The following is a 23375-nucleotide window of genomic DNA, read 5'->3' as shown; positions in this document are numbered from 1 at the left end:
TATCTCATTTCATCCCCCTTTAGTCTTAAATGAAAGTGTGTACGTTATTTTATGTTTTACCTTACTGCCAAATGCACTTGTTGTATATTATCATTTGTACTTTTCTCTTATGGTAGTTTGAGAACTCCTAGTGTTACCCTAATAATCTTTGTGCATTAAACTGGTCACATTATAGGGAATACAACAATTTAAAAAATTAACACAGGCACCATGCATACTCCACATCTATCATCAACACTGTTGGCATTCTGGTGCATCTTTTATGACCAGTGACTAATATGGTTGTCATTGTTGGCAACATCATTTCCCAAGTCCTCACATTTTATCGATAGTAAGTAGACTGGTACACTGAGGTTAACCAGCTAAGCAATAAGTAAATAGGGTAAACATGAGTAGACCGGCAAGCAGTGAGTAGACCAACAATCAATGAGTAGACCGGAAAGCACTGAGTAGACTGGCAAGCAGTAAGTAGATCAGAAAGTAGTGAGTAGACTGGCAAGTAGTAAGTAGATCAGCAAGCAGTGAGTAGACCGACATGGAAGAGGTCCACCAGCTAAGAAGAGAACAGATCGATATACAGGAGAAAAACGAGTAGGCAGATTTTAATCGGTACACCAGTAGAGTCTGTAACCAATAGACTAGTAACATTTAGTTAAACTAGGAGTCTTCTCCAGTCAACCAACATACTTATCAGCATGTTCGACTGTCTTGATAGAGATTCCTACAATGATTTCAGGGGAGTGATTTAAGGCATGGTAACATAATTTTGAATAGGATTTTTTGGAGGGAAAGTTGGTGAAAGACCCAAGGGGTAATAAATTCACATAATTCATTCTTGTAAAGAGTTGTTGTTCATGCAAGAAGTGTTAATGTAAAAGTGAACACACAGGGAGACTAACAGGGTGCAGATTCAAGTGACAAAGGATCGACAGAGTGCAATCCAAGGATCAGTAAATTGACAGAGGGTAGAGCCGGAGGTACATTTAGGAAATTGGTGTTGTACAAAGAAGACAACCAGTGCAGACATAGTGTGAATTTTCAGTGTGATCTAATCAAGCTAATCAATAGCCACTCCAGCAGATCATCTTTATGTTTCTCTCTAACTATTGCGACTAAAATCCCTTAATAGGGTGGACTTTAAGAGGTCCCATTGTAAAACTTCCTTAACTGGGTGTAATCTTAATTGATGATCTTAAGACCTTTGATAAGGCTACCTTTAATAGGGTAAAGGCACTTATAGGACTTAGACAAAATCACTTAACTGGGTGGCACCTAATAGTGTCTTTGTAATCTCCTAACAGGGATGGCTCCTCACCAGACATAGTCTAGAAGAGCACAAATTTTGTGAGTTCCGACTCACACCGTGGTTTTCTCCCATTTGGGTTTCCATGAGATAAATCTTGGTGTCACTATGTATCTTTTCATGCATGCTTATTTTTCTACAATATTTATTTATATTGATGAATGTTAGGTTAGTGATAACTTAAGTTAAAAGTTTTAATTGACCAAAACTAGTAAAGTGTTGATTCACCCCTCCCCTCTCAGCATCGGTTGGGACTGCCAATTGGTATCAGAGCCATATTCCTCTAAAGTGAAGCTTGACAGATTGAGGATAAAGATCATGGAAGAATACCATTATCAGAAGCAGATTGATGAAGCAAATGAAATCATTGCTCAGCTAAAAGAGAGACTAAGAAAATCTCTTCCATAAAGGAAGGAATTAGCTCAACAACTATATGAGAGGCAGGACATCATAGATCAACTCTCTAAATAGAGTGGATCTAAAAAAGCTGAAGAAGCAATCTCATAACTCATGGAAAATAACAAGAAACTAACCGAAAAAATCACACATCTCAAAAGAGAGCATGAAGGTCGGGCCCTAAGAATGACTGAGATACTGGAAGCCAGTAGAATTGCTAATGAAAGAAAAAGGGAAGCAAAAGAAGAACTGATAAAGGGTGAAAGAGCCAAGAGGCTTGTTGAAGATTCTTTGAGAGAAAATGATGCAACCATGATTGAGAAAGATGAAGAAATCCAAATTCTCACTTAGGAGAATGAAAACATACATAAGAAATTGCATGACAACACAATAGAAAAAGAAAATATGGTGAAAGAAATTGAACAACTCAAGAGTGAGCTGAAAGCTGAGAATGAGAGAAATGAGAAGCTAAGAAAATTCAATGAAAACTTTGAGAAGTTAGATAAACAGTTGAAGGCTCAGAGAAGGACAAAAGAAACAACTAGTCTTGGTTACCCTGGTACAGATCCTATGGAAACTGGAGAATCATCTAAATCCAAAAGGATGAAGGATGATAAAAGGAACCATTCTCAAGTGAAAGGTATAAAGTTCTCTAAATCCTCTTGTAATCATTGTGGTAAATCAAGTCATAAGACTAATGACTATAGAAATAAACCGATTAGTCAAAAGAAGAATTTCACATTTGATGGTTACTGCCATAGTTGTCATAAGTATGGCCATACTACTTATGAATGTAGATCTCAATCTAGAAGTATGCCAAATACAAGAATTTTTAATGGTCATTGGTCCACATGCAATAAGTTTGGACACAAATCTGAAGAAGGAAAGCTCAAACCAAATGTATCAAGACAACCATTCAAACTGGTTAGTCCTAATAAAGGGAATAATTAGTTCAAAGCCACCTGTTTCACCTATGGAAATTTTGGTCATGTTGCAGCAAATTGCAGAGTGAGAATAGGGCAAAGAAATAATGTAGGACCATGGAGGACAATTGGTATGGCATGTTTTAATTGCCATAGGATCAGTCACTTAGCTAGATAGTGTAGGAACCAATCCTATAACTTCTCTAGAGACAAGAACTGGTCTAGCAAGAAGAAAGGACAAAATAAAATGAAAGGAAATAAGACAATTGAAGAGGTGGAGAATGAAATGAAAAAGACATGGATCAAGAAGAAAAGAAAATTGAAGAAGGAAAAGAGGAAGAGAAGAAAGCAAAGGAAGGAAAAGGGGAAGAGAAGAAAGCAGAGGAAGGAAAAGAGGAAGAGAAGAAAGCAAAGGATAATAAAGAAATGATGAATACTCCTTGGACAAAGAGGAAGTTAGATTTAGAAATTGAAAGTGAGAAGAAGAAGGTAAGAATTGTCACAACAACTAGCTCAAAAGTTGAGACTGTAGAAAAGGAAGATGAAATAGAGGAGGAAGAAGAGGGAGACTTGGTCATTGATATAAAGAAAATGACTCCCAAGCAATTGATGAAAGTCTCAGAAAACCTAAGAATCCAAGATGAAAAGGCTAAACTGAGAGGAATGAAAAAGAAGGCAAGAATTCTCAATTCTCCCAAGACAATTCTCTCTGACCTAATCCCAGACATTGAAGTTGATGATACTGCATCCATTATTGATCAATTGAATACTCTTGTTACAACAATCAGTTTAGAGGCAAGCAATTTGGAGAAGGTTGCAGTAAGGCATTATGAAACAAAGAGAGGAGATAACTTAATAGAACAAATATCAATTGGAAAAGTTTCCCTTTCCACCAGAGCAGAAGAAGTTAGAAATATACTGCAGCAAGTTGGTCAATTACTAGTGAAATCTTCAAGTTTTCCTGCTTCAATCAAAGATTTAGAAGACAAAATAAATCAGATTCAAAAAGAAATTCAAGATCTGATAAGCTCTTTTGATCCTCTTACCTGTTCAACATCAACCTTTACTGGAAAAGTCAAAATGCTAAATCATGAAATCAGAAGGTTGAAAGAAGAAGAAGACAAATAAAGTCTTAGGTTGTTAGAGCTCCAATGCTATCTAGCACCAATTATTGATTTCATGCAATTGAATATTAAAGAAGTAGACTGCCTAATAAATGAACCTGACTTCAAGATAGTTGATGATATGGAGGTCTTCATTGCAGTCTTACATGCCCACTTCACCACCATGGAATTGGTTCAATCTTCATGGGAATATTCTTTGAAAGTGGCTCAAGAAAACTTCAAAGATATTTTTGCTTTATTTCGACAAATTATTTTGGATAGTCTTTTCCATTGATGGCAAAAGGGGGAATTTAGGAGTCTTCTACTGTGTCAGTTATGAGTTACAAGGGTCAGGAACAGGGGCCAAAATCAACACAGTTTTGTAGCATTTTGTAGTATTTGCCACCAATGCCAAAGGGGGAGTTTGTTGGCATTCTGGTGCATCTTGTATGTTCGGTGACTAATATGGTTGTCATTGTTGGCAACATCATTTCCCAAGTCCTCATAGTCTATCACAGGTAAGTAGATTGGTACACTAAGGTTAATTGGCTAAGTAATAAGTAAACAAGGTAAACATGCATAGACTGGCAAGAAGTGAGTAGACCGGCAAGCAATGAGTCGACCGACAAGCAGTAAGTGGACCAACAAGTAGTGAGTAGACTGGCAAGCAGTCATTAGACTGGCATAGATGAGGTCCACCAGCTAAGTAGAGAACAAATCGATATACAAGAGGAAACCAACTAGGCAGATTTTGATCGGTACATCGGTAGAGTTTGTAACCAACGGATTGGTAACATTCCGTTAAACTAGGAGTCTTCTCCAGTCAACCGACGAACTTATAGGCATGTTCAACTGTCTTGATAGAGATTCCTACAATGATTTCAGGGGAGTGATTTAAGGCATGGTAACGAAATTTTGAATAGGATATTTTGGAGGGAAATTTGGCGAAAGACCCAAGTGATAATAAATTCACATAATTCATTCTTGTAAAGAGATGTTGTTCATGCGAGAAGTGTTAATGTGAAAGTGAACACATGGGGAGACTAACAAGGTGCAGAGACAAGTGACAAAGGATCGACAAAGTGCAATCCAAGGATCGATAAATCGACAGAGGGCAAAGTCGGAGGTACATTCAAGAAATCGATGTTGTGCAAAGCAGACACAACCGGTATAGACATAGTGTGAATTTTCAGTATGATCTGATCAAGCTAATCAATAGTCACTCTAGTAGATCATCTTTATGTTGCTCTCTAGCCATTAGAACTAAAATCCCTTGATAGGGTGGACTCTAACAGGTCCCATTGTAAAAAGCCCTTAACCGAGTGTCATCTTAATTGATGATCTTCAGACCTTTGATAAGGCTACCTTTAACAGGGTAAAGGCACTAACAGGCCTTAGACAAAATCCATTAATCGGGTGGCACCTAATAGTGTCCTTATAATCTCATAACAGGGATGGCTCCTCACCGGGCGTACTCCAGAAGAGTACAAATTTTATGAGTTCCTACTCACACCATAGTTTTCTCCCATTTGAGTTTCCACGAGATAAATCTTGGTGTCACTGTGTATCTTTTCATGCATGCTTATTCTTCTGTAATAGTTATTTATATTGATGAATGTTTTTGATTAAGGAAAAAGTAGGTTTTGAAGGGGCCCCAAAACCCTTTACAAGCAGAAATTAAACAACAAAGCTATGAGAAATAGAAAAGAATAGAACCACAAAAAAACCAGTGGAAAATCGAAGAAAACCCAAAAAAGCCCTATAAAGCTAGCAGGCCTTCCAGCATTCAGATTTTTTCCAAGGCTTTAGCTAGGGTGTTGCTGATTTCATATAGCTCTCTGATGTGAAGTTAGGAGGATCCTTTGTTGAAGCAGCCACAACTTTCTTGATACTGGCCCTGGTTCTCTTCGTTGTATCGCCCACCGGAGTAGCATCACCACTTCCAGTTTGGATGGTCTCTTCCTCTAGGTCAAGATCCATGACTGGTTTTGGAGTGCAGGTATGATCAACAACCTTGGTGATGTCCTCCAAGTTTTTAGTGAGAGAAGAAAGGATACTTGGGATAACTCCCATTAGATTTTTCATCGCTTATTTTCCCTCTTCCAGCGATTTTACCTTATTCTCCATTTCTTGCTTCCAATTTATCTGCTCTTTATTTTCATCCTCCCTCTTTTCATCAATTTTTATCCCTTTCTTATCCAGGTTTTTTAGGGTCTCATAGGTCCATCTATCGAAATCCATTCTAGCCTCAAAGAGCTTCTTGAGGTTATCTAGGATAAGACCTTTACTAGCACTTTCCTTGTCCTCCCTATCCCTATCCTCAGTTAGGTCCTTCTTAGAGTCTTTGTTCATTTCCTTCTCAAAATTCACATCAGTTTCCTCATTGTCCTTGGGTTCCACTTCTTCCATCAAATGGTTGTTGTCCTTACTAGGGAAATTGTTGAGGGTAGGGCTTTCTTGATTAGGCTCATTATCGCCACTTTCTTCCTCATTACTTAGCTCCTCATCTTTCTAGTTGTCTTCACCATTCGAGTCATCCATCTCCATTCCATTGCTTTCCTTCACAATGTCCTTTATTTCCAACCTAGGGACGCTTTTCCTTTTTTTGCTGGAGGATGCCTTCTCCTTGCTAGCTTCTCCCTCTTCCATCTTTCTCTTGCCCAGAGAGGCGGAAATCCTCTTATTTTCTAGCAGGGCGAGGGATTTGTAATGCTCATAGATGAGTAGCAGAAGCTCACAGTGGAGAATCAGGCTGGAAGGGTTATTCTTGTGTTTGTTGAGGGACCTAGAGAGGGACCGAAAAAGGTAGTAGGGCAGGGATACCTTTTTGTCATCTCTGAAATGGTTTAAGAGCATGAAGTGGTAGGTGTGGGCCCTGGAGAAATGACCTTCAACTGTGATGTACTCCATAATTCGATCAGAACCCAGCCCCACAAATTCTTGATGTTTGCAGCTTCGTAGTAGCCCCTAGTAGCCTTGCCAATTTTGGCCCTCTCTTTCTCTTTTCGCGGGAACAGGTTAACTGCGTTGTTGGAGAATTTAAGGTCTCAAAAGAAATTAAGCCTAGTGTGGAGCATTCTAGTCACAGTGGAAATGAGCCCAGCGTCCAACTTATACTTAACTCCATAAAGTTTAAAAGAGCCATTAGACCAGTTTTTGGAAATCTTGGAAATGGTTAAGTTAACCCTACATTTGTCATAGTCCTCAAGTTTCTCCAAGAAGCTGGTAAGAGATCCCTTCTCCAATTTTGCCCAGACTTTTGGCATCACTTTTCAGGTTGACGTATTGTCTGGTTCTTCCTGCCTTAGGTCTCCTCCCATCTTTGGGCACGGGCTATCTACTCTGTTTCTCTGCAAATTATAACCTTCTTTCCCGATGTTGCTCAAGTTTTCGAAATGAGTAACCCACAAAGCATGCAGCAATTTATTAGAGATAATAGGAGATTTGCCGAAGCGCCAGGTAATGATGGTCTTTCCAGCAAGGCATAAATGATGCTTTTTACTTGTCATGATTAAATTGTCCTTCTCTCCCCATATAATGGTCCTTTCTAATGAACTCTTTGATATTTAAATTAAGATCTCCTCATGCCAAATCATTTGGGAGTCAGAGTTAGCTCTAGTATTTGCTAGGCAATCCGCAACACTGTTTTGCTCTCTGAAGGCATGTTGAATAATAATTTCTTTGAAACTGGCAATGATCTCCCTAGCTTTCATGATGATATTTTCAATAGACCAGGAAGGCTCTGTTTCCCCCTTTAGGGATTTTATAATATTAAGTGAATCTCCCTCATGCCATATTTGATCATAATTTAGATTTTTGGCTATAATTAAGGTATTCAAGGCAGTAGAGGCTTCAGCAAAATGGCTAGTTTGATTCCCCAGATGACCAGCCACTGCCTTAAGACAACTTCCAGCAAAATTCCTGACAATGCCCCCATATCCAGCTTTACCCAAATTCCCTTTAGAGGCCCCATCAAAGTTAGCCTTAATCCATTCCTGCAGGGGAAAACACCAGACTAGACCTTCTCTTCTAGTCTCCTTGCTAGTAGTAGTGGTAGAAAGGTTCCACTTGTCTTTAAAATCATCTTTGGCAGCAGGTACCTGATCAGTGTAGTACAGGCATTAAAAAATACTCCTAAAGATTTTATTTGCAGCCACCTCCGAAATAGCCCTTTTATCCCTAAAAATCATGTTGTTGCTCTCTTTCCAGATATTCTGAATAACAATAGGAAGAGTAAGTTTCCAAGTCTCCACAATTTTAGGATTAGAATTAGGGTAATGCCATTGAAGCTAGGTGTCACCAAGAGAGTTCAGGAAGACCCAGCTCAGGTTCCACCTGGTAAGGATGATTTTCTAGATATCCTAGCTAAAATTACATTGATTGAGAGTATGGCAAGATGTCTCTTCTTCCCTGCAGCAAAGAGAACACCTATTAGGAAAAATAATACCTCTTTTATGAAGATTGTCTAGGGTTAATACCTTATTTTGGATGAAAATCCAGAAGAAGATATTGATCTTAGGAACTAAATTCTTGTTCCAGACTTTATCCTAGATGGGAATTTCTTCCACTGGGACATTGTGTATAGCCATAGCAGAGGAAACAGAGTATTTCCCATCCAGAGTTTCCCTCCATATCAATATGTCATCTTTGTTGTCTCTAGGGATTTTAGCAAAGAGAGCAATTTGAAGGAACTTGAGTCCCGAACACTACTGGCTAAAATCAATCCATTTTCCATTTCTCTGGTAATCTCTTACCATTTCTCCATACCTGCTTTTGAGTCTATCTTTCCAATCTTTAAGGATTGGGATTTCCTCTAGAGGTTTGTCCAGGATCCATCTATCTTCCCAAAATCTTATTCTCCTCCCATCTTCAAGGTTGCAAGTTCTGCCAATAGTAGCCCAGCTTTTAGCTGATTGCACAACATTCCATATGGTGGATCCTTCAATATTAAAAGAGTTGTCAAAGGATTCTTCCTTAGAAGGTTGCATATAGATATATTTGTTTGGCTAATAAAGATTTATTCATAGAACCAATGTTCCTTAAGCCCATCCCACCTGAGGCCTTAGGGGAACAAATTTTATTCCAGGCAATAAGGGGAATTCTATTTTTAACTTCCACTTCCAACCAAAGGAATTTTTTTTGGATTTTTTCAATAGCTTTCGCAAACTTAGAGGGGATTTTGAATAAGCTAAGAGCATACATAGGAAGATTTTGGAGAGTGGCTTTAAGCAGAGTGATTTTACCTGCTTGACTTAGGACAGCCCCTTTCCAGCCAGCAAGTTTCAAGTTAATTTTTTCAATTAGCTTGTTCCAGAAGGAATCCTCAGGCTTGAGACACAGAGGAAGCTCCAAATAGGTAGAGGGAAACTCAGAGATGTTGCAGCCAAGAATCCTGCCAATCCTTAGTTGCCTTTGGACCGGGGTATTGATGAAAAATAGTGAGCTTTTATCCCAATTGATTTTTTGGCCAGAGGTAGATTCATAGGTGTTCAGGATAATCTTCATATTTTTAGCTTCCAAGATGGTGGCTTCCCCCATAGTAATAGAGTCATCAATGAATTGTTCATGAGAGCAGACAACATTGGATGAAGAAGGTTTCAGACCCTTAAGATTGCCATCTTCCACATTTTTAAGGATGAATCTACCCAAGCATTCATCCAGAATGGTGAATAGGATAGGGGATATGGGGTCCCTCTATCTAAGACCTCTAGAGCTTTTGAAAAAACTGGACAAGGAGCCATTGACAATAACAGCAGAGGAGGAAGTTTCCATGAGTTGAGAGCAGAGATGAATAACTTTGTCACCAAAACCAAATGCTTTCATGATCCTAAGGAGAAACTACCAGTTCACTCTATCAAAAGCTTTAGCTATATCTAACTTTAGGAAGAATCCCTGGTTATTTGCCACTTTCAGGGAGTGGATATTTTCATGAACAGAAATAATGGAGTCCAAAAGTGGTCTTCCGGGGACAAAGCCATTCTACTGGACAGATATAATCCTTGGAAGAATTTCCAATAACCTGGAAGTCAGAACCTTGGATAAGATCTTGTAGACAAAGTTACACAAGTTGATGGGTCTAAACTTGTTAAGAGAATCAGCTCCGGGGATCTTTGGGATAAGGACAATGAAGGTGGCATTTAGTTCCTTTAGAAGTCTTCTAGAGCCAAAGAATTCCTTGACACCATTGCATATGTCAGTCTCCACTATGTGCCAGAAATTTTGGAAGAAAAACATGGGGAAGCCATTCGGACCAAGGGATTTATCACCCTGAAAGGAGAACACTACCTTTCTGATTTCTAGATTAGAGGGAATATGGGATAAAAGGTGGTTGTTAGCTTCTGACAAGAATGGAGGGATATCTTGTAAAAGGGTGTTTTGCTTGGTGAAATCAAGGATATCCACATCACCCAGCAGGGTGCTGAAATGCTGGAGAGCTTCCTTCCTAATGTCATAGTCCTTAGTTAAGATCCCTTTATTGCAATTTAGTCTGGATATTCTATTGGCTTCCCTATGCTTTAGAGCAGTTAAGTGAAAGAAGCGGGTATTTTAGGTATTTTAGTTAAGATGCCTTTATTGCAATTTAGTCTCTAGAAAGTCTCTTCATTAGAAATGATGGAGTGGTATTTAGATAAAAGATCATTTTCAGCCATCTTGAGATCTTCGATCAACCCCACCTCTTGGATTTTGTCCTGAACATACTTTATTTCAGCTTTGACTTAAATTTTGTTCTTGAATATGTCCCCAAAAAACTCTTTGTTCCAGGTTTTAATTTTGGCTTTTATGATGTTGAGCTTTTTGGCAATTCTAAAAAGAGCCTTACCCTCCACTTTAGAGTTCCACCATTCAGCAATGCAATCTTCTAGAGAAGGATGGGAGAGCCAAGATTTTTCAAATCTAAAAGGGAAGTTTCTCTTTGTCGGAAAAGAGTTGGCAGTAAAGGAGATGGGGTAATGGTCTGAACCAAATTTGATAATAGAAGCAAGGGAACAACTATACTTAGAAAGCCAGTTAGGAGAAATTAAAGATCGATAAAGCTTGACTTGAATCAGATCAGCTTCGGTTCTTCTATTGGTCCAGGTGAAATTGATGCCCTCGAGATCCACATCAATGAGAGGTTGATCATTAATGAAGTCCATGAGGTCTTGTTTCCCATCAAGTTGTAAGGGGATACCTCCCATCTTCTCTTCATCTTTGAGCGGGGTATTGAAGTCTCCCATAATAATCCAGCTTTGATCAACAAACTAGAGTCTGTCAGCTGCAAGGCTTTTCCAATATTTGGCTCTCCCAGATTTGATATTAGGCACATAGACATTAGTTAACACCCAGAAAAAGTTGTCCTTAATATGCTCAAGCTGAATAGAGATCCTATTAGAAGCAGAGATGATTTCCTTTCCAATAATGGTTTTTTGGTTCCAAAAAATTGCAGTTCCTCCAGAAGCTCCCTCTGAGTTTGATCCTATGACTCCATTTTCTTTGAAAATTCTAATCTTTTCAACTTTTTCTTTAGACGTCTTGGTTTCCTGAACAAGGACCACATCTGGTTTATGATCTCTAATGATGTTCTGTAACACATCCTTCTTATGAGGGGCATTCAACCCTCTGATATTCTAGGATATTATCTTCATACTTTAATTGGGGATAGGGCTGACTCAATGGAACACTGTGTTCCATCAGCACGGTTCTTCTAGCTTTTATGTTCCCTTTGATGTTTTAGGGATGGCCTTCCTTGCTTTTTGTTCTGACTTCCAACATCTGCCTTTTTCTTGATCTTGCTTTTGGTTGAGATTCCTTCATTGAATTCCTCCTTGTTTGATTTTCCTTCTCTCAATCTGCATATCTGGAGATTCCCATCTAGCAAATCCACACTATGAGAAGGGGTTTTACAGAGGAGAGGCTTTGGGCTTCCATTAGTTAAAATCACTAAAGGCTCAGTATAAGAAGGGTCTTGAGCTCCATTAAAGTTTTCCTCAACCAGTTTTGAGAGAGATAGGGCTAGAATGGTCTCTTCCTTCTCCTGACTCACTGATCTAGCCTCCTGGTCTGGAATGGATTCTTCCTTCTCCTGACTAACAGATCCAGTCTCCTGGTCCTTTGGGTTTTTTTTATTGTTCAACTCAGTTCCTTGCTTTGATTCTTTAGATCTTTCTAGTTGGTCATTGGAGCAAACACAATGTTATTGGTCATTACTACTACTCCCATTCCTCTTGGCTTCATTATTTTGGTTACTCTCAGTTGTTGACGAGTCTCATTTTTTGTTTATCATTTTTCAGGTATTTTTGTTCTTGTTGTTGCTATCAGTCTTGTTTTCCTTGTTTTTCCTGAGCGGACATGATTTGGCCCAATGCCCCTATTTTTTGCAGTGGAAACAAGCAAACAGTAGAGATTCATATTAAATAGCTTGGGACCATTTTCCAAGTTTAGAGATAATGTCTATGGATTGAGGCATATATGTCATTTGATTAACATTTATGCAGATGCGAGCAAAGACTAACCTTGATTTAGCCATCGTCATCAGGTTGATCGACAAGAGTTCTCCAAAGGATTTCACAATACCCTTGAAAAATTCCTCATTCCAGTGTTCCAACGGAAGACCTGGGAGGCGCATCCAGATTGGCGTAGAAACAAAGAAGGATTCATCAAGGACAATATTCGGGGTCCATTTCTGAAGAGCTAGGGATGACTTGCCAAACATCCAAGGGCCTTTGCAGAGAGCTTTTTTCATGTCTTCTTCAGAGTTGAAAGCGAAGGTAAAAAACCCTCTAGGTAGCACTGCCACTTCCACTTGTCCTTTAACAAGCCATTTTCTCCTTATGAAGTTCCTAACATCATCAATGTTGGGCCTGAAGCTAGAGAATCATCCTACTAATGTCATAGATAGGCCAGCAACAGTCATATCAACCACTTTGTCTAGAACAAAAATAGCAAACTGTCCAGAGGCAGGGTTTGAAATGTTTGTTACTTCTGGGAGCCCAGATTTAACCAGCGGTTTCACTCCAAAGAGAGAAGACCATTTTTTTCCTTTACCTCTATTGTGTGGGTCCCTGGGATTTGAATCTTTATCCTCTCCCAATTTTTCTTTTTCCTTGTCCTCTTCTGACCCTTGAGGTTCCTAACCCCCTACCTGATCGCCAGTTCCGATCCTAGAAAAACTGCAATCTCTAGGAAATCCATTGTTCCCAGGGATTTCGCCATTTCCCAATTTGAAATTTGGGATTCCCACTCCTTTTCGCTCTGTGCTCGCTCCCATGCCTGGTTCACTTATATTGATGAGTGTTAAGTTAGTGATAACTTAAGTTAAGAGTATTAATTGAGCAAAACTGGTAAAATGTTGATTCACCCCTCCCCTCTCAGTACCGGTTGGGACCAATAGACACAACAACCTTCATGCAAGCACTCACACAGTCGAAACCTACCATTTCCATTCTGACCCTTCACTGCATTCATTACCTATTTGACAACTCAAAACCTAGACTTGCTACTCATTACTCTTATTTTGACTTTGCAGAGAAGTAAAGCACATACTCCCGCTCACCACACTGCTACCCTAAGATCTGTCTTCAATCCCATTTGACAAACAATCATCGATTTTGCATATAGTCCAAATGATCTTTGTCAACAAGAAGTTGTTGGATGGCAGATTCCTTGATAGTGTCCAAAATGGATTATCAGGTTCATGATTCCAAGCATTTTTCTATTTGCTTGCTTCACGCCTCTGCGTACCCACAAACTCACATTTTCTAGTTAGGAAAGAACATGATACTCATAAATGAAATAAATCGCACCATTTGAACCCTCCATTGCTTGCATGCAATATGGTAACCATGTATCATTATGCTCCCTTTCTTAGGAACCCTAGAAAATATGAAGACCCTGCATTGAACCCTCGCTGAGCACATCTTGCAATCATAAACATAGATGGATCTTGGTTATTCCACTTTATTCATCGTTCCCACACAACTATCATGTCTTCTTTCATGCCCGGGCAATCACCATCCCTCTTTTTGGCATAGGGGCAGAAATCTTTTCAAATTTGCAATAATTTTCACGAGCATTGGGTATAAACTATGCAATAGCGAAGCCCACGATGCTTTTCTTGACCTTTGGGTAAAAACCTGAACATGATCCCTTCATAATAGCTTGAGGAAGCTTGAAGAACTACTACAACCTAGATGACTTCGCTCGTACAATGATTTTCCCTAATGAAACATTTCATGAGGGCTATGTTTTCGGCATGTGTGCTATCTTATCCCGCATGATAAGTATTCTCATTTTCTTGTTGCTTGTGGCTTTGTCCTATGCGGGTTTACTTGGTGGCCTTGGTGTGCACAAAATATGAGAAAGACCCACATCTTTTACATTACACCTTACCCCTGCTGGAGTTGTGCGAGATAACATATTTATTGTTTCTTGCCACACAAAATTATCCCACACCATGTTGGCCCCCCTCTATGACCATCACGGGGCAAGAGAATTGCTCCCTCCTTGTTGTTCTTCCTTATCCCGCGGACCAGCTGGATGCTCTCTCCGGATGCACGGGATAAGAAACATAATCCCTATCGAGCCACTTCCCCTCACTGACTTTTGCCTCCCTCTGGACCTGTGGGATAACAAATAGAAAGGATTTTAAAAAATTCTTCCCTTTCATCAACATGTGGGCCCCTTTCAAAGTCATATTTCAAATGAGATATTATAGAGTTTTAAACTTCCTCTCCTTGTTCATTTCTTGTGGGCCCACCATTATCATGTAAAGCTTAACTCATTAGCAAAGATGAAGAAAACCTTGCATTTTTCACTAAATTTCCCATTTGCTTAGCCCCATTTGATCATATTTAAAAATATTGCCAAAGTTAAAAATATTTAAATCATTCATAAAATGATTTAAAATATTTTAATGTTACTCACCCCCTTCTAAGTTATTTGTGAAATGACTTAATTGATCACTCCCATTTTTCCTTTTTATTTTGATCAACCCATACTAACTTAAATAAAAATTATTTAAACCAATAAAATTATAAATAATATATATTTAATTAAATAGGTCTGAATTGATTTCATTAGGGTGATCATTAGTCAAGCCCCGTGTGGGGCTGATTATAAAAATTATTGTTTTCAAACAAATGGCCAACTGAGAATGATCATATACATTGACTAGACGTGCTTGGGAGTCGAGAAATTGAATTTGGGATCTTCAAACTTGACGCTCTTGCAACTTTTACATTTGATTGAAAACACACAAGTAGCTCCTAAAATGTGCTTTAAAAATTGAGAAGAACACCTAACCAAGGCCTAGGAGTTGGCATACTAATAAATTGTAAAACATAAAATCCAAAGCAACTTATGGATCATCAAGATGACATCTGAGTCAAAACTTATTAATGGTCAAAGTTGCCTACTCGAGCTTGTGTGAAGCTTAGCATGTTGAATCAACCTGAGTACCCTTTGAAACCTGATTTGAAAAATATTGAATCAACACATCATGAGCCACCACTTGGCACACTGGTAGATCAACATACCATGAATAGGTGTGCAAGAAAAATTGATCTAATTAGATCACATGTCAAAATTATTAACCCTCAAATTTGGCTTCTCTGATTAACTGAACTGTTGACACTGGGAAACCCTGAAATGTTGCGTTTGGAATGGGGTTCAAAAACTCATCATATGATGAGTTGGGGGGCTACAAATATGGGATGTGGCAGATAATTTTAGTGAGAATCTCGAGGTTCATTTGATTTAAAGTTCAGGTCAACTAGGCATGAAATATTAATTTTCAAAGTTTCCCTCAAATTGTTGTTTGACAATGTTCAGATGTAGAACTGGACTTTTTGCAAATGGTTTTAGCTTTGAAAACTTGTGAAACAAACTGATGGGACTTAGCCTCTTGGCATAGGGCTTAAAAAAATATCACAGAATCATAAAAACTCTTTGTTTGGCTTGAAAATAAACCAGTGCAAAGTTATAATGCCTCAAACAGGGCTACTCAAAAAAGTGGAATAATTGCAAATCAACAGCCCTAGCTTCAGGACCTCTGAAGGAGACTTCACAAATGCATCATAACTAATATAGGGAAGATGTAAATAGGAATATGGAATCTCTACAAGGTTTATAACCATCCTCAAAGGGATTTCTTTTGACATTTCTCCAGGGAAAAAATACAAGCTCACAAAATGAGCTACTCAAGCTTGCTTTGAAAGGTGATTATGAATGCACTCTACAAAATTTTGAACCTGGGTCTTCAAAATTGGACAATTTTTGAATTCCCAACAAAATAGATAGCCTAAGGTCACCCACAGAAGAAGAGGAAATGGAACAAACATGCCTACAAGGTCTCCACACTCGTGGCAAAATAAATTTGTAAGTCACAATTCCCTTTTCTCTGGTTATTGTTTTTCATGCAAAGGATATGGGCACAAAACAAGTGAATTTAGAAAAGAATGTAGTAGAAGTCAAATTAAATTCTCTAGAAGAAAAAATAAAAAGTTTCAAAGATGTAACGCATATGGACATAGGATTTCGGAATGTAGATCCATGCATATTCCTTCTCCTAGTTGTGTAAGCAATAATTCTTCTGCTGCTCCAAGAAATATGAATGTCATATGTTATCAAGTAATAGACTTGGTCATATAAGTTATTAATGTAGAAGAAAATCATTCCAGAACCATGGTGACCCCTACACATACTCTTCCAGCAAAAATGTAAGATACAACAACTATAGTCAACATGAAAGAGTTGGCAGAAATTATGAGAAATGGGGATGTGCATGGAACAAAAATAGAAGGGTCTATTATTTGTCAAGAAGTTTTATTGTTCCATCAACTAGATAAAAGAATACTTTTTGGAGAAGGAGAACAAATCAGTCTAGTAAATACCCCAATAATTCTCAGTTTAGTATGAACATAGTTTGCTACAATTGCAACAATTTTAGCCATACTGTAAAATATTGTAGATCAAGGGTGGTCAAAAAAAGAAAGATAATCAATGTTGCTCCAAATGTTGCAACTGAGGGATAGAGGGAGATAAAGCAAATTTGGAGGAGAAAGTGCAGCCAAGGAGATGAAAAAGTTAAGGATTTATTCATGAGTAGGCACTATGCATTTAATGCACAAGTGACATCTCCTCAAGTTTAAGAAAATGTAGGACCTTAGGGGGAGCTACATAATGATCACATCCTTTTACTCCAAATGTTGACAAGGACAAGTGTAAGAACAAGAAGTTGTAGATATGAGGAAAATCAACTCTAAGAAGAAGACATGGAGGAAGAAGATGAGATGGAAAATTTTATAGTTGATGTTGAGTTAGTTTAAAACATTTGTAAATCTTCTCTAGTTGTTTATGTTGCAAAAGTTTATGCCTTGGCAGTATATCAGGGTTCAACATTGTTGGAATGAAGGTCATTGTAAAACTGCTTTCAATTGTAGCTACATATCTGCATAGATTAGGTTGTGTATACCTGCAAGTGTTAGAAATTATTTGTTAATAGTCCATATTGCAAAATAATGTATGTTGACCAGATTTTTTTTGCGAAAATGGGGAAGGAAGCGGAAATAGGGGAATTCAAAATTCAAACTCTTCGCAAGGTGGGAACCCTGGTTCCATTGATGGGAGCGGCCAGATCGTATCTGGTCCCATAAGGGAGAAGGATAAGCCTCCGGACTCTCTGGAAGCTGCTGCTATTCAACAGACTGGCGGTATCTTGCCAGAAAAGACTGAGGGTCCCTCTGGGCCCTTGGGGGAAGGGAACTACAGGGGGCCCATTCCATGTGATGGCTCCGAGGTGAGAGGAATCAAATCTAAAAAATGGTCTTCTCTATTTGGAACTAGACCAACTAGCAAATCCTCACTCCCTCCTATCAAGAATTTATTTGATCCTTCCGAAGGTAAGTTCGCTATCTCTATTCCCAATCTAGTTTTGGATGACAACATTAATAGTATGTTGAACTCTTTGGTAGGCAAATTCATGGGGCTACGTCCTAATATTGAAATTGTTAGGACCTATGTCAAACGAAAATGGGCCCTTAAGGGTAATGTTGAAATTTTGGCCCTTCCTAAAGGCCTTTTGTCCTTTTCTTTTTTGTGCGAAGAAGATAAACTCTTGATTCTTTGTAGAAGTCCCTCGATGGTTGGAAAGATAGCCTTGGTCCTCTATAAATGGCAACCAAATCTGAATATGAAAGACTCTCTTCTATCACAAGTTCCTATCTAGGTTAAGTTGCCAGGCCTGCCTTTGGAATATTGGGCTGAAAGTATCTTCTCTAGAATTGCAAACTCTTTTGGTGAACTGCTTTCTATAGACCCAGTTACAGCCTCTAAAAGGAGACTGACTCATGCTAGGTTTTGCGTAGGGGTAGCCCACGATGGAGATATGTTAGATCAGATAGATCTAGTTTCAAAGCTGGGAACATGGAAGCAACATATTGAATATGAATCTATTCCTTTTGCCTGCTTCCATTGTAAAAAAGTGGGGCACTGGGTGAAGTCATGTCCCACCAAACCCAAGGCAGAATCCAGGCAACCCAAGCCCCCCTCTGAGAACCGAAGGGCCCCAGATAAAAAGGTTTGGCAAGTGAAAATCTTAGATAGAAAAGATGAAATCCGCAATCACCCCTTGAGGGAGAAGACGGAAGCAACCTTTATCTCTAGGCCTTTTATGTAGGAAGCTCAGATAAATGATCCAGACAAAGTCAACTTCCCGATCACTTCTCAAGCGAGGGAGCAGAAAGACCAGACTAACCACCCTAACAACATTTCAAAAGTGTTGGCTAACACTTGTGAAGGAAATGAGCTGCAAGAGGAAAATTATCAACTAGAGGAAGGGGAAATCACCATTTCCCAAGAAGAAAATACTGATTCCTCTTTGCTCATGCCTAGCTTTGAAATCCAAGAAGCTCAAAAATATGCAATTTTGGGCCTGAACCTCTTGGATTCAGTCTGGAGCTCAAAATTAGCCAACAATGATCTTAATGACTCAAATGCTTCTAGATCTCCTAAATGGGGAAATGAAGAAGAAATCTCTAAAATATTAACCAACCCAGTAGCGGATCCTAAGATAGATGCTGAATGGAAAATACCAAAGCAAAGGAATAAGAAAGGATCAACTCCATCGACTTCTCTCATAAGAAAATCTAGCAGAATTGCTCAAGTGGATGTCGGGTATACCTCCTCCCCAGGCCATCCCTCTAACCACATAGTCAAAATTAAGGAGACCAACAAGAACATTGTAGATGGAACCCAAAAGACTCTTAAGGAGTTAGGAATTGGTAAGTACCTATGAAGATTATTTTTTGGAATATTAGGGGACTTAACAACCACCATAAGCAAGACATTATCAGGAATATTATAAGTGATAGTAAACCTAATATCTTTCTAATTCAAGAAACCAAAATGAGTAAAGAGAAAGTTGAATCTTTGAAGTTTTTCAAAATGGAAAAGTCAGTTGTGGAAGTTCTGAAGGTGCTTCAAGAACCATTGCTACCATCTGGAATCTCAATTCTATTAAAGGGCAAATTATCATCCAGGACAATAATTTCTCGTGTAACAAATTCGAGCATCTAAAATATGGTACTAGTTGGGTCCTTACTAACATCTATGCTCCCAACACCTTAAAGGCTAGAAATTCCTTCTGGAAAAATCTTATTCAAGCTAGGGACAACTTTAGGAATCTTAGCTAGTTGATTATGGGAGATTTTAACACTCCTTTGAGAGAAGAGGAAAAATATGGAGGAAGCCCCCCCCAGTTAGAAAGTAGATTGGCCCTTATGGGATTCATAAATTCTCAGGCCCTCAATGATTTGGAAATTCAAGGATGTAATTATACTTGGACTAACAGGAGAACTGGTATTGACCTCATCCAAGTCTGCCTAGATAGGACTCTCATTTCCGATGACTGGTTTAGTCATTATTTATGTTCTCTATCGGCTCACATTTGGGTTGGCTCAGATAATTTTCCCATTACCTTTAATGTTGAATCCATCAATAGAAGGAGAAAATTCCCCTTCAGATTTGAAAAAATGTGGACCCTCCACCCAAACATCAAAAGAAATATCAAGAAATGGTGGAGCATCCAAGTGGAAGGAACTGCAATGTATAGAGTTGTTAAGAAGCTTAAGAGTATTAAGGATAACATAAGAATCTAGAATAAATCCAACTTTGGGAACATTTTTGAGGCCAAAAGTAAAGTCCAGGAGGATCTCAAAGATATTCAAACTCAAATCCAGAAAGATGGTTTCAGAACTGTGTCCATTGCTGAAGAAAAAGAGGTTCTCAAAAAATATCACGACATCATTGCCAAAGAGGAATACTTTTGGAAGCAAAGATCAAGAAGCATCTAGCTTAAGGAAGGTGATAGGAACACAAGATTATTCCATATGTCAACTATCAAGCATAAAGCAGTTAACAGGATCTCCAAACTCATGGTGGATAAAGGGGAGATTACTAAGGAGGAGGACATTAGAAAGGAAGCCAAAAGTTTTTTTTTAGATCGGCTAAAGAGGGATAACAAATTGGATGTTGAAGACCAATCTTCTTTTCTCCTTAACATCCCTTATCTCATAGATGATTATAAGAACACTTCCCTTTCCTCCATTCCTTCTAATCAAGAAATAAAAAATGTTGTCTTCTCCTTTGATGGTAACAAAGCGTCGGGCTCAGATGGTTTTCCAATGTTCTTCTTCGAAGATTTCTGGGACATTGTCGGGAAAGATGTTACCGATGGAGTCAAGGAATTTTTTGGGGCTAGGAAACTTCTGAAAGAAATCAACGACACTTTTCTGGCTCTCATTCCTAAATCTCAAGGGGCCAACTCCATGGACAAATTCAAACCTATCAGTCTCAGCAATTCCTTTTATAAGATAATATCTAGGGTCATTACGACTAGATTGCTTTCTGTCCTTCCAGCTATTATCAGCCACCAGCAAACTGGTTTTTTCCCTGGTCATCAAATTCTAGATTCTATTATCACTTTCCATGAGAACATCCATTCTCTAGTTAAAGCTAAGAAGCAGGGTCTTATTCTTAAGCTTGACCTCTCCAAAGCCTATGATAGGGTTGACTGGGATTTGATCTTGAAGGTCCTGAGGTCTTTTGGTTTCTCCTCCAAAGTTGTGGATCTCATCACCCATCTTATCTCTTCTGCTTCTTTTGTTGTCCTTATCAATGGTTCACCTTCCCCTTTTTTCCAAGCTTCTAGAGGTCTGAGGCAAGGGAATCCTATTTCCCATATCCTTTTTATTATTATGGTAGAATGCTTTGGAAGGAGTATGGATAATTTGGTGTTGTAAGGCTCCTTTAAGGGCCTATACCCATCCTCTGCTGACCTGATTTGTTCTCATCAATAATTTGTTGATGATACTATTATCATGGGGGACTCTAGTATCTCTGAAGCTAAAATTTTGAAGAGTAATCTTTGCAAGTTTGCCTCTATGTCTGGCTAACTTATCAATTGGACCAAAAGCAAAGTCTTTTTCATCAACACTCTGGAGAGAAGACAACAAAGAATTAGTAGAATCTTGGAGTGTAGGATTGTTGATCTTCTTGCAAAATACCTTGGTCTCCCTATGGGCACTACTCCTCTTGACTCCTTCTGGAGCTCTCTAGTGGACAAATTCCAGAAAAAGTTAGCTGGATGGAAAGGATCCCTCCTTAGTTAGGCTGGCAAGCTCCAACTTCTTAAAGATTCTCTTCAAAGTATTTTGATATATGCGCTCAACCTTTTCAGAATTCCTGTGAAGTATGCTGATGCTATTGAGAAAATCCAAAGAATATTCCTTTGGTCTGGGGTTAAGGACAAGAAAAGAATGTCCCTGGTGGCTTGGGATCAAGTTTGTAAACTGAAGAAACATGGTGGCTTGGGACTGAGAAGGATTCATACTCTGAATGAAGCACTTCTGTCCAAATAAGTCTAGAGAATGTTCCATCTTGATACTGAATGGTGTAAAATTTGGCGAAGTAAGAACTCTCTTCTTTCTTCTTCCCTGTCTTCTTTTATCGAATCTAACATTAGTATTAATGGTTCTCACATATGGAATTATGTTTCAAAATGTAAAGAAAGTATAGCTAAAGGAGTGATCTGGAAAGTTGGAAATGGTAGGAAAGTTCAATTTTGGGAGGATCCCTGGCTTTTTGAAAAACCTCTGATAGAAATCAATGAATGGGCCCCCTTTTCTCCCTCTTCTATCAGATCTTATGGCTCCTTAGTTGTAGATTATTGGATTGGCAATGAATGGCAGAATATTGAAATCATTCACCCAAGCCTCTCTAAGCTTAAGACTCATCTGTCTACAGTCTGGTTGAACAATGAAGCTGACTCCCTAATATGGAAACATAATCTTAAAGGTACCCTCACTATCTCTTCCATGTATGGTATCCTGACCCCTGATCCTTCAGTGAATCCCATCTGGTCTAAAGTCTGGATTAGAGGCCTTACCCCCAAGATCAACTTCTTCTTCTGGACTGTCCTTCACAACAAAATCTTAACCCTTGACAACCTGAAATGTAGAGGCTTTGATTTCCCCAACAGATGTGCTCTTTGCCTTTAAGAAGAAGAGTTTGTGGATCACTTGGCCATCCACTGCCCCTTCTCAGCCTCCATTTGGGAAAGGTTCCTCATTAGTTTTAATATTAGCTAGGTGTTCCCCAAAACTATCTCAGATTTGTTCTCCTCCTAGAACATAAAATGGTCTAACTCTTTTTTGAGTTATTTGTGGCAGCTCTTGCTTCCTCACATCCTGTGGGGTCTTTGGAAAGAAAGAAATAACCGAATCTTCAGGGATATTTCACTCAACCAAGATATTGTGTTCCAGATAATCCAATAGGCTATTCAAGAGAATATAGAGATCAATGAGGGTCCTTGTGTTGTGAACAACCTTCAGGAAGCTATCATTCTTAAGGCTTGGAACATGAAGTGTTCTGATAGCTCTAACCTCTTTCATAATAAAAGGCTTGATGCTGCCAAAGGTAACCTGGGTCCTTCAGGTTGTGGAGCTATTCTAAGAGATGACAAAGGAATGTGCAAGGAAATGGTTGCTGTCCCTATTGGGGTTCAAACTAACCATAAAGCCAAAGCAATGGCTGCTCTCCAAGGTATCCTCCTAGCCAAAAAATGGAATTGTCCCTACCTTTGGATTGAAGGGGATTCAAACAATATCATAAATTGTCTTAAGGGGGTCTCAAAACCTTCTTGGTCGATCAACAACATTATTACCTCTGCTAGAGACCTCATTTGCACCTTCAAAAAAAGGTACATTTCCCACATTTACTGGGAGACCAACAGTTCTGCTAACTGGGCCGCCACCACGACAGTTTATGACAACGTGGATGGGAGAACATGTACTCCCCAAAGATATTAGGCAAATCATTTGTCATGATGATTATAGAAGTACTCCTAAGATTCTTGATGGATAGGAAAATTATGAAAAGAATTGATTTGAGTACTTCGAGTCACTGTAATAATGAGATATTCATTAATTATATTATCATCACAATAAGTTCCCATGCTTTCTGGGTGACTCTTATTGTTTTGAAAAGCTTTCCGGCTAATTTTTTTTGCAAGTTTTGAAATCTGGTGTTGAACAACAACAAAATGGGTGGCAATAGGAGGCGATATGAACCAAGTAGCTGTAAAGAATGCAAATAGAAGGAGGAGGTTTGGGGTAT

The sequence above is a fragment of the Cryptomeria japonica genome, chromosome 9, assembly GCF_030272615.1.
Source record: "Cryptomeria japonica chromosome 9, Sugi_1.0, whole genome shotgun sequence".
In the NCBI taxonomy this organism is placed as follows: Eukaryota; Viridiplantae; Streptophyta; class Pinopsida; order Cupressales; family Cupressaceae; genus Cryptomeria; species Cryptomeria japonica.
Note: the sequence above shows the minus strand (reverse complement) of the source record.